Source organism: Drosophila eugracilis, unplaced genomic scaffold, assembly GCF_018153835.1.
Source record: "Drosophila eugracilis isolate 14026-0451.02 unplaced genomic scaffold, ASM1815383v1 contig_105, whole genome shotgun sequence".
In the NCBI taxonomy this organism is placed as follows: domain Eukaryota; kingdom Metazoa; phylum Arthropoda; class Insecta; order Diptera; family Drosophilidae; genus Drosophila; species Drosophila eugracilis.
The window spans coordinates 1-21,780 of NW_024571820.1; the positions used below are offsets into that span (position 1 = coordinate 1).

The 21,780-nt window shown below is 42.8% G+C and overlaps 1 non-coding gene across 1 annotated transcript; it reads right to left on the reverse strand.

The window, feature by feature from the left end:
* Window positions 1-12,823: 12,823 nt before the first annotated feature.
* Trnad-guc lies at window positions 12,824-12,895 on the reverse strand. The gene has a single exon. It is a non-coding gene; the product is annotated as a tRNA-Asp (tRNA).
* Window positions 12,896-21,780: the final 8,885 nt, after the last annotated feature.

The following is a 21,780-nucleotide window of genomic DNA, read 5'->3' on the forward strand; positions in this document are numbered from 1 at the left end:
GTGTCTTGCCGTTTATGCGAGCCGAAAAATGACGCCACTTGTCACAAAATGGCGTGATATGGAAAAAGAAGAAATTGCCGCATCTGTGGTACCCGGGCATCTAGCACATCATGACCATAGATTGCAGCGCGTAGCATACACAGCAAGTATTCACACCAGACGCGAGCTGCAGTCTGAGCTGCAAGTGTTTTCATTAGACAAAAAGCGATCCAACTTCTCGCACGAGGAGCCGAGTGCTAAGCGTTTTAAATCATCTGCAGTTAATTGCCACTCCTGTGGTCAGTTTGGTCACAAAAAGGCAGAATGCAGAGTGAGGAAGCAGTCATCTACTGGGGAGAATTATGGAGATAATCGAGGGATGTCACATCGTGCCAAGACCACCATAATATGCTACCGTTGCAACGAAACGGGACATATTTCTACTCAATGTCCAAAGAGAACTGCTGGAAAAAGAATCTGGATCGGTACACATAAGCGAGTTGAGATGTGTGTGGTGGAAGAACCAAAAGCATTCATGATGCGACGAGGTGAGAAGTTTCCGATTACTTTTGATTCCGGAGCAGAATGCTCTTTGGCTAAAGAGAGCACATCGCATAAGTTGACCGGAAAAAGAATTAATAATGCCGTTTGGTTTAAAAAATGCGCCTTCGGTTTTTCAAAGAGCCGTAATGAAAGCTTTAGGTGAGTTAGCGTATTCTTACGTTGTCGTTTATATGGAGGATATAATGATTATGGCATCCACTAAAGAAGAGGCACTAGAGAGATTAAAAACTGTTTTAAAGGTTTTGACAGAATCAGGCTTTTCATTTAATGGGGAAAAATGTTCATTTATGAGGAAAACCGTACAGTATTTAGGATACGAAGTACAGGCTGGGGAAATCCGCCCCAATTTACGTAAGATTGAGGCCCTAAGTGCATTGCCACCACCCATGGACTTGGGTTACTACGTTAAGGCAATTTATAGGATTGGCCTCGTATTTTCGCCAGTTCGTATCAGGATTTTGTCAGTTAACGAAACCTCTGTATTCTCTCATTTCTGAGAAAAATAAATTTGTCTGGAAAAATGAACATGAGGTAATACGTAAACAAATTATTAGAATTCTCACAAGTAAGCCAGTTTTATCGATATTCGATCCACAATACCCTAAAGAACTCCATACGGATGCAAGTGCCATCGGTTATGGAGCCATACTCTTGCATCGAATAGAAAACAAACCATATGTTGTAGAATACTTCAGTAAGACTACTAGTCTTTGTGAATCAAAGTACACATCGTATGAGTTAGAAACTCTCGCGGTTATCAATGCCGTTAAACACTTTAAACATTATCTGCATGGAAGAAGGTTTGTTCTTTTTACAGACTGTAATTCGTTGAAGGCGTCCAGAACAAAAATTGAATTATCTGCTAGAGTATACCGTTGGTGGGCATTTCTTCAAGCTTTTGACTTTGACATACAGTATCGAGAAGGGAAGCGCATGTCTCATGTAGATTTTCTGTCAAGAAATCCTTTGCCTAACATGAATAAACAACGACAAAACAAGGTTGTTGAAAAGCGTGTAGAACTGATGACTATTACAGAAAGCTGGATTCAAGCAGAACAGCAGCGTGATCAGGGAAACTTTGTCTATAGTAAAAAAATTGAAGGAAGGTGGACTAACCGACGATTTGGCTGCAACCTACGAGATGAGGGCAAACGTGTTATACAGAAAAATTCAAAGACATTCTAGAACTCGTTGCCTGCCAGTTGTTCCTCGAGCGTTTAGGTGGTCAATTATCAATCAGGTTTATGAGTCTATTTTGCACTTAGGCTGGGAAAAACCCTTGATAAGGTTTATGAGCATTATTGGTTTGTTGGAATGTCAAAGTACGTAAGAAAATTTGTTGATAATTGTATAACCTGTAGGGTGACAAAATCAGCGTCAGGAAAAATTCAAGCTGAATTACATTCAATACCAAAAGTCAGTATACCGTGGCACGTTGCATATGGATGTAACCGGAAAACTAAGCGGCAAAAATGACCGTAAAGAATACATCATAGTTCAGATTGATGGCTTTTTACAAAATATGTTCATTTGTATCACACATTCAAACTAGATGTAAACAATTGTATAGACGCGTTGAAATCATCAATTGCTTTGTTTGGTGTGCCTACTCGTGTAGTGGCTGACCAAGGCAGAAGCTTTACTGGAGTGAGGTTTGTAGAGTTCTGTAGCTCTCAGAAAATACAGCTTCATTTAATAGCAACTGGTGCTAGTCGCGCCAATGGTCAGGTGGAGAGGGTGATGAGTACTTTGAAAGATTTGTTGACAGTTGTGGAATCTAGTGAACGGTCATGGCAGGACTCTTTGGGAGAAGTGCAATTATCATTGAATTGTACAGTAAATCGAGTTACGAAATCAAGTCCTTTAGAACTATTAATTGGCAAGTGCTCACGACCACTGGGTCTGGTTCCTATTTGTGACGAGGAGAGCGAGGTAGATTTAGACAAACAAAGAACAGAAGCTGTAAAGAATATGCAAAGTGCAGCACAATATGACAAAATAAGATTCGATAAGGGCAAAGCAAAAGTAGTCAAGTTTAGTGAAGGGGATTATGTCTTACTCAAAAATAATGAGCGACAACAAACGAAGTTAGATCCAAAGTTTCGTGGACCCTTTATTGTGACAGAAGTTTTAGACGGCGATCGGTACAACTTACGGTCTATTACAAGAGACAGTACAAGTATCCCCACGAAAGTTTACGCAAAATGCCGGAAGGGCAGGTACCAAGCGAGCTAGATATAGATGGGGATGAAGTGAGTTCATCTGATGAAGCGGTTGAAGACCAATGTGGCATTGGTGAGAGTGAAACGGGCGAAACAGACCGTAGAAACTAGTGTGGCACTAGTGGAATGTAAGACCAGTGTGGCACTGGTAAGAAAATCAGTTGAAACAGACTGTATTGGCTAGTGTGGCACTAGTGGAATGGAAGACCAGTGTGGCATTGGTGTATTATAATGTGTTGTCAATGCTACGTGGTGGTACCTGGCCCCGGAGGTTAAGAAATGAAAAAGGAGAAAATGTTACGTAAAAGAAAAGTTGAAGGAAAAGAGAGAAAGAATTTCAAGTTAAGAACGAAGATGTGTAAGATTTTGCCTTAAGAGAAATGAAAATTTATAATTGATAAAGAATTTAAGTTTGTTAAATAAAGTTTGAATCGAATGATGGCTTGCTTCTCTTTGATTACACGAGGACGGTAAGTGGTCAGGATAGCCGTGTCGGAGCAAGTTCAGTAATTTGAATTGCGCGCCTAAGTCTAGAATTGCACGCCTGAGTCCTGAGGCGAATTGTGTAGTGGTGCAAAAGGCGAGAGCCTTTGTATACTGTACAGCACTAGAAAAGTGAGACAACAGCATATGCGGTTGTCAGTGTGTCTCAGTGTAAGGTTGATAGAATGAGACCACAATAGAACCCGTATGGGTGTGAGTGTGGTAGTGCAGAGAACTGAAATCGTTCAGTTGGATTGTAAAATACTAAGAGATCAACACACGCTGAGCCTCGCTTCACTATTTTTAGCGATAATAATAAAAAGATGGCTGAAATAAACCCACAGACGCAACCAACAAACGATGAAGCAATTGATGCTTCTACATCAGAAGTGGGATCTAACTCCGGATCTACAGTATTTGCGGATCAGTTTCGTGCCTTGATGGAACAGCAAAATCGAAGTTTTATGCTACTAGCAAACACGTTGCATACGGCGTTTCGAGAGCCTCTTCAAAGTAACGGCATCGTTTTGCCGAAATTTAATTCGGACGTCTCTGGAGCAAATGCAATTCAGTGGTTCGCGACTGTGGACATCATTTTGAGCGAAAAACCGTTGGAAGGCAGTGCATTAATAATGGCATTAACGCAGTCTCTTGAACGAAGCGCTTCACAGTGGCTATCGCAGGAATCACATGGCAGCAGTTTAGGCAGTTGTTCGAGCAGCGGTATGAAAATACTGAGACACCGGCGGCCGCAATTCTCAACCTGTTGGGTAGCCAACCAAATGCTGGCGAGAGTCTTGCCGTTTATGCGAGCCGAAAAATGACGTCACTTGTCACAAAATGGCGTGATATGGAAAAAGAAGAAATTGCCGCATCTGTGGTACTTGGGCATCTAGCACATCATGACCATAGATTGCAGCGCGTAGCATACTCAGCAAGTATTCACACCAGACGCGAGCTGCAGTCTGAGCTGCAAGTGTTTTCATTAGACAAAAAGCGATCCAACTTCTCGCACGAGGAGCCGAGTGCTAAGCGTTTTAAATCATCTGCAGTTAATTGCCACTCCTGTGGTCAGTTTGGTCACAAAAAGGCAGAATGCAGAGTGAGGAAGCAGTCATCTACTGGGGAGAATTATGGAGATAATCGAGGGATGTCACATCGTGCCAAGACCACCATAATATGCTACCGTTGCAACGAACCGGGACATATTTCTACTCAATGTCCAAAGAGAACTGCTGGAAAAGAATCTGGATCGCGCACACATAAGCGAGTTGAGATGTGTGTGGTGGAAGAACCAAAAGCATTCATGATGCAACGAGGTGAGAAGTTTCCGATTACTTTTGATTCCGGAGCAGAATGCTCTTTGGCTAAAGAGAGCACATCGCATAAGTTGACCGGAAAAAGAATTAATAATGCCGTTTGGTTTAAAAAATGCGCCTTCGGTTTTTCAAAGAGCCGTAATGAAAGCTTTAGGTGAGTTAGCGTATTCTTACGTTGTCGTTTATATGGACGATATAATGATTATGGCATCCACTAAAGAAGAGGCACTAGAGAGATTAGAAACTGTTTTAAAGGTTTTGACAGAATCAGGCTTTTCATTTAATGGGGAAAAATGTTCATTTATGAGGAAAACCGTACAGTATTTAGAATACGAAGTACAGGCTGGGGAAATCCGACCCAATTTACGTAAGATTGAGGCCCTAAGTGCATTGCCACCACCCATGGACTTGGGTTACTACGTTAAGGCAATTTATAGGATTGGCCTCGTATTTTCGCCAGTTCGTATCAGGATTTTGTCAGTTAACGAAACCTCTGTATTCTCTCATTTCTGAGAAAAATAAATTTGTCTGGAAAAATGAACATGAGGTAATACGTAAACAAATTATTAGAATTCTCACAAGTAAGTCAGTTTTATCGATATTCGATCCACAATACCCTATAGAACTCCATACGGATGCAAGTGCCATCGGTTATGGAGCCATACTCTTGCATCGAATAGAAAACAAACCATATGTTGTAGAATACTTCAGTAAGACTACTAGTCTTTGTGAGTCAAAGTACACATCATATGAGTTAGAAACTCTCGCGGTTATCAATGCCGTTAAACACTTTAAACATTATCTGCATGGAAGAAGGTTTGTTCTTTTTACAGACTGTAATTCGTTGAAGGCGTCCAGAACAAAAATTGAATTATCTGCTAGAGTATACCGTTGGTGGGCATTTCTTCAAGCTTTTGACTTTGACATACAGTATCGAGAAGGGAAGCGCATGGCTCATGTAGATTTTCTGTCAAGAAATCCTTTGCCTAACATGAATAAACAACGACAAAACAAGGTTGTTGAAAAGCGTGTAGAACTGATGACCATTACAGAAAGCTGGATTCAAGCAGAACAGCAGCGTGATCAGGAAACTTTTTCTATAGTAAAAAAAATTGAAGGAAGGTGGACTAACCGACGATTTGGCTGCAACCTACGAGATGAGGGCAAACGTGTTATACAGAAAAATTCAAAGACATTCTAGAACTCGTTGCCTGCCAGTTGTTCCTCGAGCGTTTAGGTGGTCAATTATCAATCAGGTTTATGAGTCTATTTTGCACTTAGGCTGGGAAAAAACCCTTGATAAGGTTTATGAGCATTATTGGTTTGTTGAAATGTCAAAGTACGTAAGAAAATTTGTTGATAATTGTATAACCTGTAGGGTGACAAAATCAGCGTCAGGAAAAATTCAAGCTGAATTACATTCAATACCAAAAGTCAGTATACCGTGGCACACGTTGCATATGGATGTAACCGGAAAACTAAGCGGCAAAAATGACCGTAAAGAATACATCATAGTTCAGATTGATGGCTTTACAAAATATGTTCATTTGTATCACACATTCAAACTAGATGTAAACAATTGTATAGACGCGTTGAAATCATCAATTGCTTTGTTTGGTGTGCCTACTCGTGTAGTGGCTGACCAAGGCAGAAGCTTTACTGGAGTGAGGTTTGTAGAGTTCTGTAGCTCTTAGAAAATACAGCTTCATTTAATAGCAACTGGTGCTAGTCGCGTCAATGGTCAGGTGGAAAGGGTGATGAGTACTTTGAAAGATTTGTTGACAGTTGTGGAATCTAGTGAACGGTCATGGCAGGACTCTTTGGGAGAAGTGCAATTATCATTGAATTGTACAGTAAATCGAGTTACGAAATCAAGTCCTTTAGAACTATTAATTGGCAAGTGCTCACGACCACTGGGTCTGGTTCCTATTTGTGACGAGGAGAGCGAGGTAGATTTAGACAAACAAAGAACAGAAGCTTTAAAGAATATGCAAAGTGCAGCACAATATGACAAAATAAGATTCGATAAGGGCAAAGCAAAAGTAGTCAAGTTTAGTGAAGGGGATTATGTCTTACTCAAAAATAATGAGCGACAACAAACGAAGTTAGATCCAAAGTTTCGTGGACCCTTTATTGTGACAGAAGTTTTAGACGGCGATCGGTACAACTTACGGTCTATTACAAGTAAGAGACAGTACAAGTATCCCCACGAAAGTTTACGCAAAATGCCGGAAGGGCAGGTACCAAGCGAGCTAGATATAGATGGGGATGAAGTGAGTTCATCTGATGAAGCGGTTGAAGACCAATGTGGCATTGGTGAGAGTGAAACGGGCGAAACAGACCGTAGAAACTAGTGTGGCACTAGTGGAATGTAAGACCAGTGTGGCACTGGTAAGAAAATCAGTTGAAACAGACTGTATTGGCTAGTGTGGCACTAGTGGAATGGAAGACCAGTGTGGCATTGGTGTATTATAATGTGTTGTCAATGCTACGTGGTGGTACCTGGCCCGGAGGTTAAGAAATGAAAAAGGAGAAAATGTTACGTAAAGAAAAAGTTGAAGGAAAAGAGAGAAAGAATTTCAAGTTAAGAACGAAGATGTGTAAGATTTTGCCTTAAGAGAAATGAAAATTTATAATTGATAAAGAATTTAAGTTTGTTAAATAAAGTTTGAATCGAATGATGGCTTGCTTCTCTTTGATTACACGAGGACGTGTAAGTGGTCAGGATAGCCGTGTCGGAGCAAGTTCAGTAATTTGAATTGCGCGCCTAAGTCTAGAATTGCACGCCTGAGTCCTGAGGCGAATTGTGTAGTGGTGCAAAAGGCGAGAGCCTTTGTATACTGTACAGCACTAGAAAAAGTGAGACAACAGCATATGCGGTTGTCAGTGTGTCTCAGTGTAAGGTTGATAGAATGAGACCACAATAGAACCCGTATGGGTGTGAGTGTGGTAGTGCAGAGAACTGAAATCGTTCAGTTGGATTGTAAAATACTAAGAGATCAACACACGCTGAGCCTCGCTTCACTATTTTTAGCGATAATAATAAAAAGATGGCTGAAATAAACCCACAGACGCAACCAACAAACGATGAAGCAATTGATGCTTCTACATCAGAAGTGGGATCTAACTCCGGATCTACAGTATTTGCGGATCAGTTTCGTGCCTTGATGGAACAGCAAAATCGAAGTTTTATGCTACTAGCAAACACGTTGCATACGGCGTTTCGAGAGCCTCTTCAAAGTAACGGCATCGTTTTGCCGAAATTTAATTCGGACGTCTCTGGAGCAAATGCAATTCAGTGGTTCGCGACTGTGGACATCATTTTGAGCGAAAAACCGTTGGAAGGCAGTGCATTAATAATGGCATTAACGCAGTCTCTTGAACGAAGCGCTTCACAGTGGCTATCGCAGATCTGCTACCCTGGAATCACATGGCAGCAGTTTAGGCAGTTGTTCGAGCAGCGGTATGAAAATACTGAGACACCGGCGGCCGCAATTCTCAACCTGTTGGGTAGCCAACCAAATGCTGGCGAGAGTCTTGCCGTTTATGCGAGCCGAAAAATGACGTCACTTGTCACAAAATGGCGTGATATGGAAAAAGAAGAAATTGCCGCATCTGTGGTACTTGGGCATCTAGCACATCATGACCATAGATTGCAGCGCGTAGCATACACAGCAAGTATTCACACCAGACGCGAGCTGCAGTCTGAGCTGCAAGTGTTTTCATTAGACAAAAAGCGATCCAACTTCTCGCACGAGGAGCCGAGTGCTAAGCGTTTTAAATCATCTGCAGTTAATTGCCACTCCTGTGGTCAGTTTGGTCACAAAAAGGCAGAATGCAGAGTGAGGAAGCAGTCATCTACTGGGGAGAATTATGGAGATAATCGAGGGATGTCACATCGTGCCAAGACCACCATAATATGCTACCGTTGCAACGAACCGGGACATATTTCTACTCAATGTCCAAAGAGAACTGCTGAAAAAGAATCTGGATCGCGCACACATAAGCGAGTTGAGATGTGTGTGGTGGAAGAACCAAAAGCATTCATGATGCAACGATGTGAGAAGTTTCCGATTACTTTTGATTCCGGAGCAGAATGCTCTTTGGCTAAAGAGAGCACATCGCATAAGTTGACCGGAAAAAGAATTAATAATGCCGTTTGGTTTAAAAAATGCCCCTTCGGTTTTTCAAAGAGCCGTAATGAAAGCTTTAGGTGAGTTAGCGTATTCTTACGTTGTCGTTTATATGGACGATATAATGATTATGGCATCCACTAAAGAAGAGGCACTAGAGAGATTAGAAACTGTTTTAAAGGTTTTGACAGAATCAGGCTTTTCATTTAATGGGGAAAAATGTTCATTTATGAGGAAAACCGTACAGTATTTAGAATACGAAGTACAGGCTGGGGAAATCCGACCCAATTTACGTAAGATTGAGGCCCTAAGTGCATTGCCACCACCCATGGACTTGGGTTACTACGTTAAGGCAATTTATAGGATTGGCCTCGTATTTTCGCCAGTTCGTATCAGGATTTTGTCAGTTAACGAAACCTCTGTATTCTCTCATTTCTGAGAAAAATAAATTTGTCTGGAAAAATGAACATGAGGTAATACGTAAACAAATTATTAGAATTCTCACAAGTAAGTCAGTTTTATCGATATTCGATCCACAATACCCTATAGAACTCCATACGGATGCAAGTGCCATCGGTTATGGAGCCATACTCTTGCATCGAATAGAAAACAAACCATATGTTGTAGAATACTTCAGTAAGACTACTAGTCTTTGTGAGTCAAAGTACACATCATATGAGTTAGAAACTCTCGCGGTTATCAATGCCGTTAAACACTTTAAACATTATCTGCATGGAAGAAGGTTTGTTCTTTTTACAGACTGTAATTCGTTGAAGGCGTCCAGAACAAAAATTGAATTATCTGCTAGAGTATACCGTTGGTGGGCATTTCTTCAAGCTTTTGACTTTGACATACAGTATCGAGAAGGGAAGCGCATGGCTCATGTAGATTTTCTGTCAAGAAATCCTTTGCCTAACATGAATAAACAACGACAAAACAAGGTTGTTGAAAAGCGTGTAGAACTGATGACTATTACAGAAAGCTGGATTCAAGCAGAACAGCAGCGTGATCAGGAAACTTTGTCTATAGTAAAAAAATTGAAGGAAGGTGGACTAACCGACGATTTGGCTGCAACCTACGAGATGAGGGCAAACGTGTTATACAGAAAAATTCAAAGACATTCTAGAACTCGTTGCCTGCCAGTTGTTCCTCGAGCGTTTAGGTGGTCAATTATCAATCAGGTTTATGAGTCTATTTTGCACTTAGGCTGGGAAAAAACCCTTGATAAGGTTTATGAGCATTATTGGTTTGTTGGAATGTCAAAGTACGTAAGAAAATTTGTTGATAATTGTATAACCTGTAGGGTGACAAAATCAGCGTCAGGAAAAATTCAAGCTGAATTACATTCAATACCAAAAGTCAGTATACCGTGGCACACGTTGCATATGGATGTAACCGGAAAACTAAGCGGCAAAAATGACCGTAAAGAATACATCATAGTTCAGATTGATGGCTTTACAAAATATGTTCATTTGTATCACACATTCAAACTAGATGTAAACAATTGTATAGACGCGTTGAAATCATCAATTGCTTTGTTTGGTGTGCCTACTCGTGTAGTGGCTGACCAAGGCAGAAGCTTTACTGGAGTGAGGTTTGTAGAGTTCTGTAGCTCTCAGAAAATACAGCTTCATTTAATAGCAACTGGTGCTAGTCGCGCCAATGGTCAGGTGGAAAGGGTGATGAGTACTTTGAAAGATTTGTTGACAGTTGTGGAATCTAGTGAACGGTCATGGCAGGACTCTTTGGGAGAAGTGCAATTATCATTGAATTGTACAGTAAATCGAGTTACGAAATCAAGTCCTTTAGAACTATTAATTGGCAAGTGCTCACGACCACTGGGTCTGGTTCCTATTTGTGACGAGGAGAGCGAGGTAGATTTAGACAAACAAAGAACAGAAGCTGTAAAGAATATGCAAAGTGCAGCACAATATGACAAAATAAGATTCGATAAGGGCAAAGCAAAAGTAGTCAAGTTTAGTGAAGGGGATTATGTCTTACTCAAAAATAATGAGCGACAACAAACGAAGTTAGATCCAAAGTTTCGTGGACCCTTTATTGTGACAGAAGTTTTAGACGGCGATCGGTACAACTTACGGTCTATTACAAGTAAGAGACAGTACAAGTATCCCCACGAAAGTTTACGCAAAATGCCGGAAGGGCAGGTACCAAGCGAGCTAGATATAGATGGGGATGAAGTGAGTTCATCTGATGAAGCGGTTGAAGACCAATGTGGCATTGGTGAGAGTGAAACGGGCGAAACAGACCGTAGAAACTAGTGTGGCACTAGAGGAATGTAAGACCAGTGTGGCAATGGTAAGAAAATCAGTTGAAACAGACTGTATTGGCTAGTGTGGCACTAGTGGAATGGAAGACCAGTGTGGCACTGGTGTATTATAATGTGTTGTCAATGCTACGTGGTGGTACCTGGCCCGGAGGTTAAGAAATGAAAAAGGAGAAAATGTTACGTAAAGAAAAAGTTGAAGGAAAAGAGAGAAAGAATTTCAAGTTAAGAACGAAGATGTGTAAGATTTTGCCTTAAGAGAAATGAAAATTTATAATTGATAAAGAATTTAAGTTTGTTAAATAAAGTTTGAATCGAATGATGGCTTGCTTCTCTTTGATTACACGAGGACGTGTAAGTGGTCAGGATGGCCGTGTCGGAGCAAGTTCAGTAATTTCAATTGCGAGCCTAAGTCTAGAATTGCACGCCTGAGTCCTGAGGCGAATTGTGTAGTGTTGCAAAAGGCGAGAGCCTTTGTATACTGTACAACACTAGAAAAAGTGAGACAACAGCATATGCGGTTGTCAGTGTGTCTCAGTGTAAGGTTGATAGAATGAGACCACAATAGAACCCGTATGGGTGTGAGTGTGGTAGTGCAGAGAACTGAAATCGTTCAGTTGGATTGTAAAATAGTAAGAGATCAACACACGCTGAGCCTCGCTTTACTATTTTTAGCGATAATAATAAAAAGATGGCTGAAATAAACCCACAGACGCAACCAACAAACGATGAAGCAATTGATGCTTCTACATATATTTGTACTATAAAATGTTATCTTTATTTACCCAGCTGGCTTCGTCTATTGGAAAGCCAAGCTAATTTACCAAAACTTTATCACCTCTTCGCTTTAAAATTTTCTCAACTAGAAATGTGTTCGGGAATTCAGTCTTTTTGAGTTCTTCTTTATAAAACCCACCCTGAATCGGATTACTTTTATAATCTTCAAGTAAGTATGTTTTTGGGAATGTATTGTTGACTTTTCTAATTTTAAAGATTTCTGTTGTATAATTCGGTGTATACCCTTTTACAAATACATGTTTATACTTGCTGATACGAACGTGATCGCCATTTCGTAGTTTAATCTCAAAATATAAGTTAACACCGGCCAAGCGCCCCCTTCCCTTCACCGCCTCTCGACCCGGATACCAGACACCGTGACTTCCCTCATCACCCCATTCAGCCAACCCGAAGACCAGCAGAGACACACCGGCGGTAGTGCAAACACCAAACGTCAGCAGAGCGACAGCGCAGCGACAGAACGTCAACGGCAGATTTGCACCGGCAGTAGCGTGAGAATGGAAGAGCACTGACCGCCTGCTAGCTGCCTCAGCAATACCTGCCGCTACCCCTTCCCATCGCCGCGGCCAACCCAAAATGCATAACTAGCACCTGGAGGTGAGCAACACGTTGGCCCAAATATCCAGAACCGCTGCTATCAGCAGCGCGACAATGGAAGAGCACTGACCGATCGCTAGCTGTCGCAGCCATAGCTTCCCCTACCCCTGCACGCGGACGGAAATGCAAAACCCCCAAAACCGCTGCTGTCAGCATCGGACTGCTGCAACCGCTCTGCCAGCGTTATGCAGCCAACAAGCCAGCCAAACTTATGGTTTAAAATTACTTTGATTTGTACCCCCAAAGCCAGCAGACCATTATCATTTGCAAATAAAACCATTGTAACTGTTTTATTTTAAAGTAGCATCGTAGAAAATTAAGATTGAGCTGTGAAGGAGAAGGACGAAGAGACTTGTAATTGGAACCGCGAGGATGCAGATAACATTAACTAGGTAATATCCGGGGGAATACTCCCCCCTCTGGCCATGTCTGGCTATAACTTGGCTCCCCGACGGGGAATTGAACCCCAGTCTCCCGCGTGACAGGCGGGGATACTAACCACTATACTATCGAGGAAAGTAAAGTAGCATCGTAGAAAATTAAGATTAAGCTGTGAAGGAGAAGGACGAAGGGACTTGTAATTGGAACCGCGAGGATGCAGATATCATTAACATTAGGTAATATCCGGGGGAATACTCCCCCCTCTGGCCATGTCTGGCCATAACTGGCGCCCGAAAAGATTCCACTTTCGTTCGAAAGAAAGAAAAAAGGAACAAATAAAGTGAAAAATATGTGAATAAATAAAAAGTAAAATATCCAAAAAATATGAAAGCGTTGTGCGTGTTCGTGTAAAAAATATAATTGGAATTGAATCACATTTACCCGCTGCGGTGAGGATGCTGGCGTTTAGAGCTGACATTCCCCACGGGCGCAAAAAAATTTGTAAATAAACTTAGTACCTGCCGCGGCGATCTGTCCACGTACCCTGTGACGCGGCATATTCGCGGGCACGAAACACTAAGTAATATAAAACAAAAGAAGCGATAGTCCACTGCGGCGATAAGTCCACACCATTGGGAGCTTATTCGCGAGTGTAAAAATTGCAATTTTAATTAAATAAACCTGCGGCAATTAATTTGCGAGCGGCAAAAATTATAAACCAATTTTGAAAAAAAAAAAGAAGAGAATTTTTTTCCAATTATAAAAAATGTGTCGTGTAAGTGGCAATCTGCTGGAAGGGCTAACGGATGTGGAATGCATTCAGAAAAAGCTGCCCAGTGGATTGTGTGGCCACCGTACCTTAGTAGGCACAATGCCAAAACGGATAAATACGGACCACCGCGCCGATAAACACAATTACACAGAAATAAGAAAAAAAGTATCAGAAAAAAAAAACACGAATTTTATTAAAAATCGCACAACGCTCAATCGAAAATTACAATTTTGTTTTTTTTCGAACAAAAAGAAAATCACATACTAATTATAATCTAATTTCAGAATAATAATCCTGTAAGAGAGAAAACAGAAGACCTCGAAAAAAAACACAAAAAAAAGAAAAAGGAGGAAAATACTGAGGGTAAGTGAAACGATTCTTTATACGCACGTCTGTTAATACTAATAAAAAAATATATATAAATAAAGTAGAAATTAATTAACAAAACCGCGGAAAACTGTTGCTAAATTCCCTGCTTCGACCCACAATAAATTAAAGTAAAAAAAAAAAAAAACAATGAGAAAATTTTATGACGCCAGGGGCGCATAAAAAGAGTATAAGACATAAAAATAGCCATGGAGCCAGACAATGAAGTACTTAGGATAATTTGTTATAGTTGTAAGGAGAGCCAAATAATGAAGTACTTAGGATAATTTGTTATAGTTGTAAGGAGAGTCAAATAATGAAGTTTTTAGGATAATTGTTCATAGTTATAAGGAGAGAAAAAATACTGAAATAGTCGCTGTTGAGTTATTAAATAAATAAGATTTGAATTTGAATGCGCGGGCGCGCCTTAGTGAACCACGATCGGTCACACCACCGGGCCGAACGGGTCACACTCGAAAGGGATTTTCGGGAACGGGCACACTGGCGGCACCCACCGGGTATATAAGGAGGACCAGTTTCTGGGAAGAGTCACTTGTGCGGTGGATCTCACCCAGGTAAGATCAGCCCTCTCCCGCAGTTGGGCACCCTCACCAGCACTAGTCACTTTTTTGGGTCAGATTTAGCCTCAGGCTAAATCTCATAAATTCGACCCTCGGTCATACCGGGGGAGCACTGCCATCGGCCATTCGCCGATGCTTGCCGCAGCAGATCCACGGGATCACTGCCAGGCACTGTCGCAACAGCCTTACCCGGCTTTGCGTCTCTTACGCGTCGGACCTTCAGGGCCTCGCGTCATCTCTCGCAGGAGTCCCACAGGGGATTTAGCGTCTCTTACGCGTCGGACCTTCAGGGCCTCGCGTCATCTCTCGCGGAGTCCCACAGGGATTTTGCGTCTCTTACGCGTCGGACCTTCAGGGCCTCGCGTCATCTCTCGTAAGAGTCCCACAGGGACTTTGCATCTCTTACGCGTCGGACCTCAACGGCCTCGCGTCATCTCTCGTAAGAGTCCCACAGGGACTTTGCATCTCTTACGCGTCGGACCTCAAGGGCCTCGCGTCATCTCTGCAAGAGTCCCCAGGGTTTTGCATCTCTTACGCGTCGGACCTCAACGGCCTCGCGTCATCTCTCGTAAGAGTCCCACAGGGACTTTGCATCTCTTACGCGACGGACCCCAAGGGCCTCGCATCATCTCTAGCAACAGCCCTACCGGGGCTTTGCATCACTCACACGTCGGACCCAAAGGGCCTCGTGTCATCTCTCACCCGAGACCCACTGGGTTTCTAGTCATTCTCTTATCATACTTATCATCACATTCACACTCGCTCGCGTAACCGGCCCTCGGGCCGTCACCCATTCTTTCGTTTCCATTTTTGTCTCTTCTTTCTTTAGCTAGCGGATCGCCCAGACGGTCAGGCCCTGTTCCCAAACGGCCTCCCCCTCGGCACCCTACGGAGCATCGGACACCCGGCTACCCGCCCTCGGAAGCTCTCCCACCTGGCCCCGCAGACCCCCGGCGACGACTTGCCGAAACCTTGTAAAATAACTCTGTAACCCTAGAAATGAAATAAACAACTAAGATATAATCTAACTTAACCGAACCAGCTGCGTCCTTACTTTGGGTGGAACCTTCTTTTCTAGCAACCACGCCTGACATCAAACTAAATGTTGGAACGAACTGCTGGTATCCGGTGAACCGTCCCAGGCACCCCGAAGCAGGACCGTTACAATTTTAACCATAAAAATGGAGGAAATGAAAGAAGTTTTGAACCGCCTCGATGCTACCATTTCGGCCTTAACCACTCAGATGGTGGGCATGAAGGAAGAGGTTAGGAAAATAGGAAATAGGGTGAACGTTTTAGAGACTGACTTCGAGCGACGCAAACCGGTACCAGAGATACCGCTACCACCAATGCGTCCGCGTACAGAGTACGAACTCAAGGAGTCTTCGGCCGTACCGGATTGCGTAAGGGAGCTTGTGACTTTCGAGGGAGATTCCGAGAAATACAACTCTTGGATTAATAGGGTTCAATCCATTGTTAACGATTTCGAGGTCGGTCGGAAGAAACCCCTATATAAGTCAGTCCTTATTCAGATTAGGCAAAAAATTAGGGGCAACGCTGACATGGCACTCAATGCCTATAACGTGCGGGAAGACGATTGGGCAGAGGTCAAACGGGTATTGGCATTACACTTTGCCGATAAACGAGATGTTGGTACGCTTGAGTGAGAACTAGCTCAAATGACCCAGGGAAGCCAAAAACTGGACGATTTCTACCTTAAGATCAATAATCATGTCTCGCTCATAATGAATAAAATTAAGAGCATGAATTATTCTACAGAGATAACCGATGCTTTTCTTGCCGGTCAAAGGGACAAAGCCCTTAATGCTTTTATAAGGGGAGTAAACGGCGACGCTTCTAGGCTACTGATAATCCGTAAGCCTGCGGACGTCCACGAGGCATACTCTATTTGCCTAGAATTACAAAAAATGGAACCGATTAACCCTGCACCAAGGGCGCCTTTTTTTAGACAGACCTTAAGCCAAAGTCACCAGAATTATAGACTTATCGCACCAAGGTTCCCCCAGACGAATCAGTTTAACAATAACCATTTAAATCATAGGGTACAGATTAATTCGGGACGCAACTTTGCTCCCAGCGGAAGCCCGCAGAGCCCCCCAAGATTCCAGGGAGCTAGAGCAATCAAACATGAGTCAAATCATTCAGGCCAAAGAAACCCAAACCGAACAGAGAAAAACAATACCGCATGGTTATCGATTTCAAACGCTTAAACGCTGTCACGATTGCAGACACTTATCCTATACCGGACATAAACTCCATTTTGGCAAGCCTAGGGAAAGCCAAATATTTCACTACTCTCGATTTAACCTCGGGATTCCATCAGATTTATATGTTGGGGTCTGATACCCCAAAAACAGCATTCCCTACAATGAATGGAAAGTACGAATTTCTTCGCCTTCCTTTTGGTCTAAAAAATGCCCCAGCGGTGTTTCAAAGAATGATCGATGATGTGTTACGGGAACATATCGGCAAAATTTGCTACGTGTACATAGACGACATAATAGTTTTCAGTGAGGACTATGAAAGCCACTGGCAAAACCTTTGCGCTGTCTTCAAGAACCTGGAGAAAGCCAGACTGCAGGTCAACTTAGAAAAAACCAATTTCCTATCAACTCACGTTGAATTCTTAGGATATGTAGTAACTGCTGATGGTATCAAAGCAGACGAGAAAAAGGTAGAGGGTGTCACAAAAATGAAACCACCTACCAATGTAAAGGAATTAAAGAGCTTTCTCGGCATGACATCTTACTATAGGAAATTTATTAAGGATTATGCAAAGGTCGCGAAGCCACTAACTAATTTGACTCGAGGAGAGTTCGCTAGGATTAAATCGTCACAGTCGAAAAAAGGTCCCATTGAACTCGACGAGGCCGCGATGAAAGCCTTCAATGATTTAAAATCTATCCTTTCATCCTCAGAAGTTTTGGCATTTCCAAATTTTTCTAAACCCTTTCACTTAACTACTGACTCGTCGAATTATGCTATCGGGGCAGTCCTTTCTCAAGTAGACGCTGGCAAAGATAAGCCAATAGCGTATATCTCTCTGTCCTTGACTCAGACGGAAGAAAACTATGCCACCAATGAAAAGGATATGCTCGCCATAGTGTGGGCCTTAGATAATCTCCGGTCTTATTTGTATGGTGCCTGGTCCATTAAGATTTACACCGATCACCAGCCTTTAACATTTGCCCTGGGCAATAAAAATTTTAACGCCAAGTTAAAACGTTGGAAGTCCCGTATTGAGGAATACAATTGCGAACTAATATACAAACCAGGGAAGTCGAATATAGTGGCCGATGCACATTCAAGGGTTACAACGTACGTTAACCATCTGGGCTCTAGCACCGATACCTCCTCCGAGTCAGATTCTATAGCAACAATTCATAGCGCTCTTCAAGACGCATCTCATTTAATCCCCCACGTTGAAACGCCGATTAACGCCTACCGAAATCAATTGATTTTTCTTCCAGGCCTATCCGATTACTGATGTGAGCACCCACATACCGGATACGTGCGGCACTCAATTCCAATTAACGACATTACCTCTTCTAAGCTTCTAGACTCACTAAAAAATACTTAAAACCTTCAGTAATCAATGGGATTAAAATTCCGGACGATTACCTACAACTTCTTCAAACCTGTTGCATTCAGAGTTTTAAATTGTTTAAAATCCGCATAACACAGCGTTTAGTTCAGGATATTTCGGACGAAGAGCAAATTTGCGAAGTCATCGAAAAAGAACATCGCAGAGCGCTTAGAAACCCAAAAGAGGTCCGCATTCAGATCCTAGAAAAGTACTATTTCCCACGGATGGCTAACATTATTCGCACGCAACTGTCAACCTGTGCCACTTGTAAATTGCACAAGTATGACAAACACCCAAATAAACCACCACTACAGCCAACTCCTATCCCTAATTACCCATATGAAATCAGCAATCCATCTTCGCGAAACACTATTGGATGCACTCCATTACTTCACGGCGCCTAGAATGATAGTTACTGATTACGAAAGAGGCCTTCTATGTCCAACTGTAATAAACTACCTTCGAACTTTGAAAAAAGACAAACAAATAAACATTAGTAATAAACAGAAAAACTCAATAATTCAATTCTTAGTTTAAGTTAAACAAAAACAAAAAACCTCTGATAACAGGGGAACAATTAATTAAAATGACATTGAACCACATCAAATAAAATTTTTCTAGTAATAAGAACATACGAATAATACAAGAAAATACCAAGAACACGAACACAAACATTAGGCTTAAGACAAAGAAACTATTTTATTATAAGAATCTACATTTCATGTGCACGTAATCCCCTGCCGACGTTACAAGTGCGTCCACAACCTACGTGGCGACAACCCTCCACATTTTCAAATATGATGCACCGGTTGTCCCCTTGCAACAAGGTACCGTCTGGAGGACCAATGGCGTTTTCAAACTGGCTCACGTCATCAATCTAGGCCACATGCAGCAACTCATCGACCAGGTGGCAAACGAAGCTATGGTGGTAACCGACCAACGTATCAACGGACTAGTTGGCCACTATCTGCAACACGCTTCAGAAGGAATATCGCGCATGGTTGGCGCACCAACACAAAGACAACGCTCAATCGACTGGCTAGGATTAGCCTGGAAGTGGGTCGCGGGATCGCCGGACAAATCGGATTGGAATTCCATCTTGAAAGAGGAGGACAGCTTGGCAAGAAACAACAATCAGCAGATTCGCACCAATACTAGGTTGTTTGACACAACACACGAGTGGCTCCAGAAGTTAAACGACGTTATCGGGAGAGTCAACGCAATAGATGGGGACTTCCACGTGACGACGGCCGTTCTCCATAAAGCAATTATAATACCGGACCAGGTCAATGAAATACTGAGGGCCTGCCAACTTGGAAAAACTGGAGTGGTCAACACGAATCTCCTGGACCACGACGAGGTCGACACAATACTGGCGGAGGTGGACAGCCTCCCTTATCAAAACGTTGTCGAGGCCGTCGAATTCTCTAAACCAACAATCCTGACAAACGGGACTGCTCTTTTGTACATCTTGGCTATGCCCAAGGTAGTGGACTAATGAGGATCTACCCAACGATATCCGATGGGAAACAAGTTGTTCTGAAATACAACACATTGGCGATGGACCGCCTGGAAACATACGCCCTCCTCGGAAAGTGTATATCCATCGGCAACACAACGGTCTGCCGAGAAAAGGACTTGTTGAATTTGGAGGAGGACGGCTCTTCAACACACCTTATGGCAATGCCCGCCGTGCTAACCCAGGTAAAAACAACGGGTTACGAGCTCTCGCTGAAATATGTCCACGAATTCAGCATGGAAAACCTAAAGAAGTTATCTGTGATGTCAGATGAGATTTGGATATCCTTTTCAGTGGAGATAGTCATAGCCCTCTCCATTATGACAACGGTATTCATCGTTTGGAAGAAGATAACGTCGACCAAAGAAATCCCTAAACTGAGGGACCCGCCTGCAAACCTGGAAGCGCAAGATACTCTGCAACCCGCAACCAAAGCCTAATAATCTGTGGGACACAGATCTTGTGGTGGGGAGGAGTTAACACCGGCCAAACGCCCCCTTCCCTTCACCGACTCTCGACCCGGATACCAGACACCGCGACTTCCCTCATCACGCCATTCAGCCAACCCGAAGACCAGCAGAAACACACCAGCGGTAGTGCAAACACCAAACGTCATAGGCGTCAGAGCGACAGCGCAGCGACAGAACGTCAACGGCAGAAATGCACCGGCAGAATTGCAACGGCAGTAGCGTGAGAATGGAAGAGCACTGACCGCCTGCTAGCTGCCTCAGCAATACCTGCCGCTACCCCTTCCCATCGCCGCGGCCAACCCAAAATGCAGAGCTAGCACCTGGAGGTTAGCAACGCGTTGGCCCAAATATCCAGAACCGCTGCTATCAGCAGCGCGACAATGGAAGAGCACTGACCGATCGCTAGCTGTCGCAGCCATAGCTTCCCCTACCCCTGCACACGGACGGAAATGCAACACCAGCACCTGGAGCATAGCAACACTTTGGCCCAAAACCCCCAAAACCGCTGCTGTCAGCATCGGACTGCTGCAACCGCTCTGCCAGCGTTATGCAGCCAACAAGCCAGCCTTATGGTTTGGAATTACTTCGATTTGTACCCCCAAAGCCAGCAAACCATTATCATTTGCAAATAAAACCATTGTAACGTATAAAAACGATTACTGTTTTACTTTAGAGTAGCATCGTAGAAAATTAAGATTGAGCTGTGAAGGAGAAGGACGAAGAGACTTGTAATTGGAACCGCGAGGATGCAGATAACATTAACTAGGTATTATCCGGGGAATACTCCCCCCTCTGGCCATGTCTGGCCATAACTTATATCTATATGTGATTATATAAGTCTACTAATATTTGTTTTTCATTAGTTGTGTTGTCACTGATTGGGCTCATTTTTTATGGTTCTATGTACCCTATTAAAACCTACGTGTAGACGTGTATTTTATTGTGCTCCGGGAAAAAAAGTATTCAATAATATCCAAAAAAGTGCAGTGACTGGTTTCGTAACCTAACAACAACGCGAAAAGACGCTTTCAGCGATGAAATCGTTAATGTTTATATTGATTAATTAATTAATATAAAACAAAACACTTAAAATTCTAACAAACTCAACCTCAACGTCAACGTCAACATGAGCAAGACGAGAGACGGCTCTCAGTACAAAGAAACAACGCTTACTTCTCTTTCAAAGCAACCGAAAGTAATGCAAGCTCTTCCCAAACACGGTCTATTACCCCAAACTTGACCGAATTCTTAAACGTAGAGAGCGAGAGAGCGCGTTCTTGCTCCCCCTCGCTACCATCGATGTCTCTGCAGCCAAAGAGCGCAGCAACTAGCACCGCAATTTCTTTGACAACGTCAACCGTAACAACAACAACAACCGCAACTGTAACGTCAGCGCGTTTAATGACGTCATCAGCTAGCAGCGCAAACTATAATAGTTCTGCCGCTGCGCTGCCCGAAAAGGGAACAAAAACAAAGAAAATATTAAGCCGGCTGTGCAGACTGGTATGGATCGCTACATCCAAATCAAAAGGAAGCTAAGCCCCCTAAACTCTCAACGCAAAATAACCCGTGGCAATGCTAACATAGGTGCAATAGAATCGCCCACTAACTCAAACCGTTTTAAAATTTTGGCAGACTATGAGGATGACGCTACAAGAGAAGGGATTTAGCGCTAAGACAGTCTTCAATATCCTTAACAGGGATA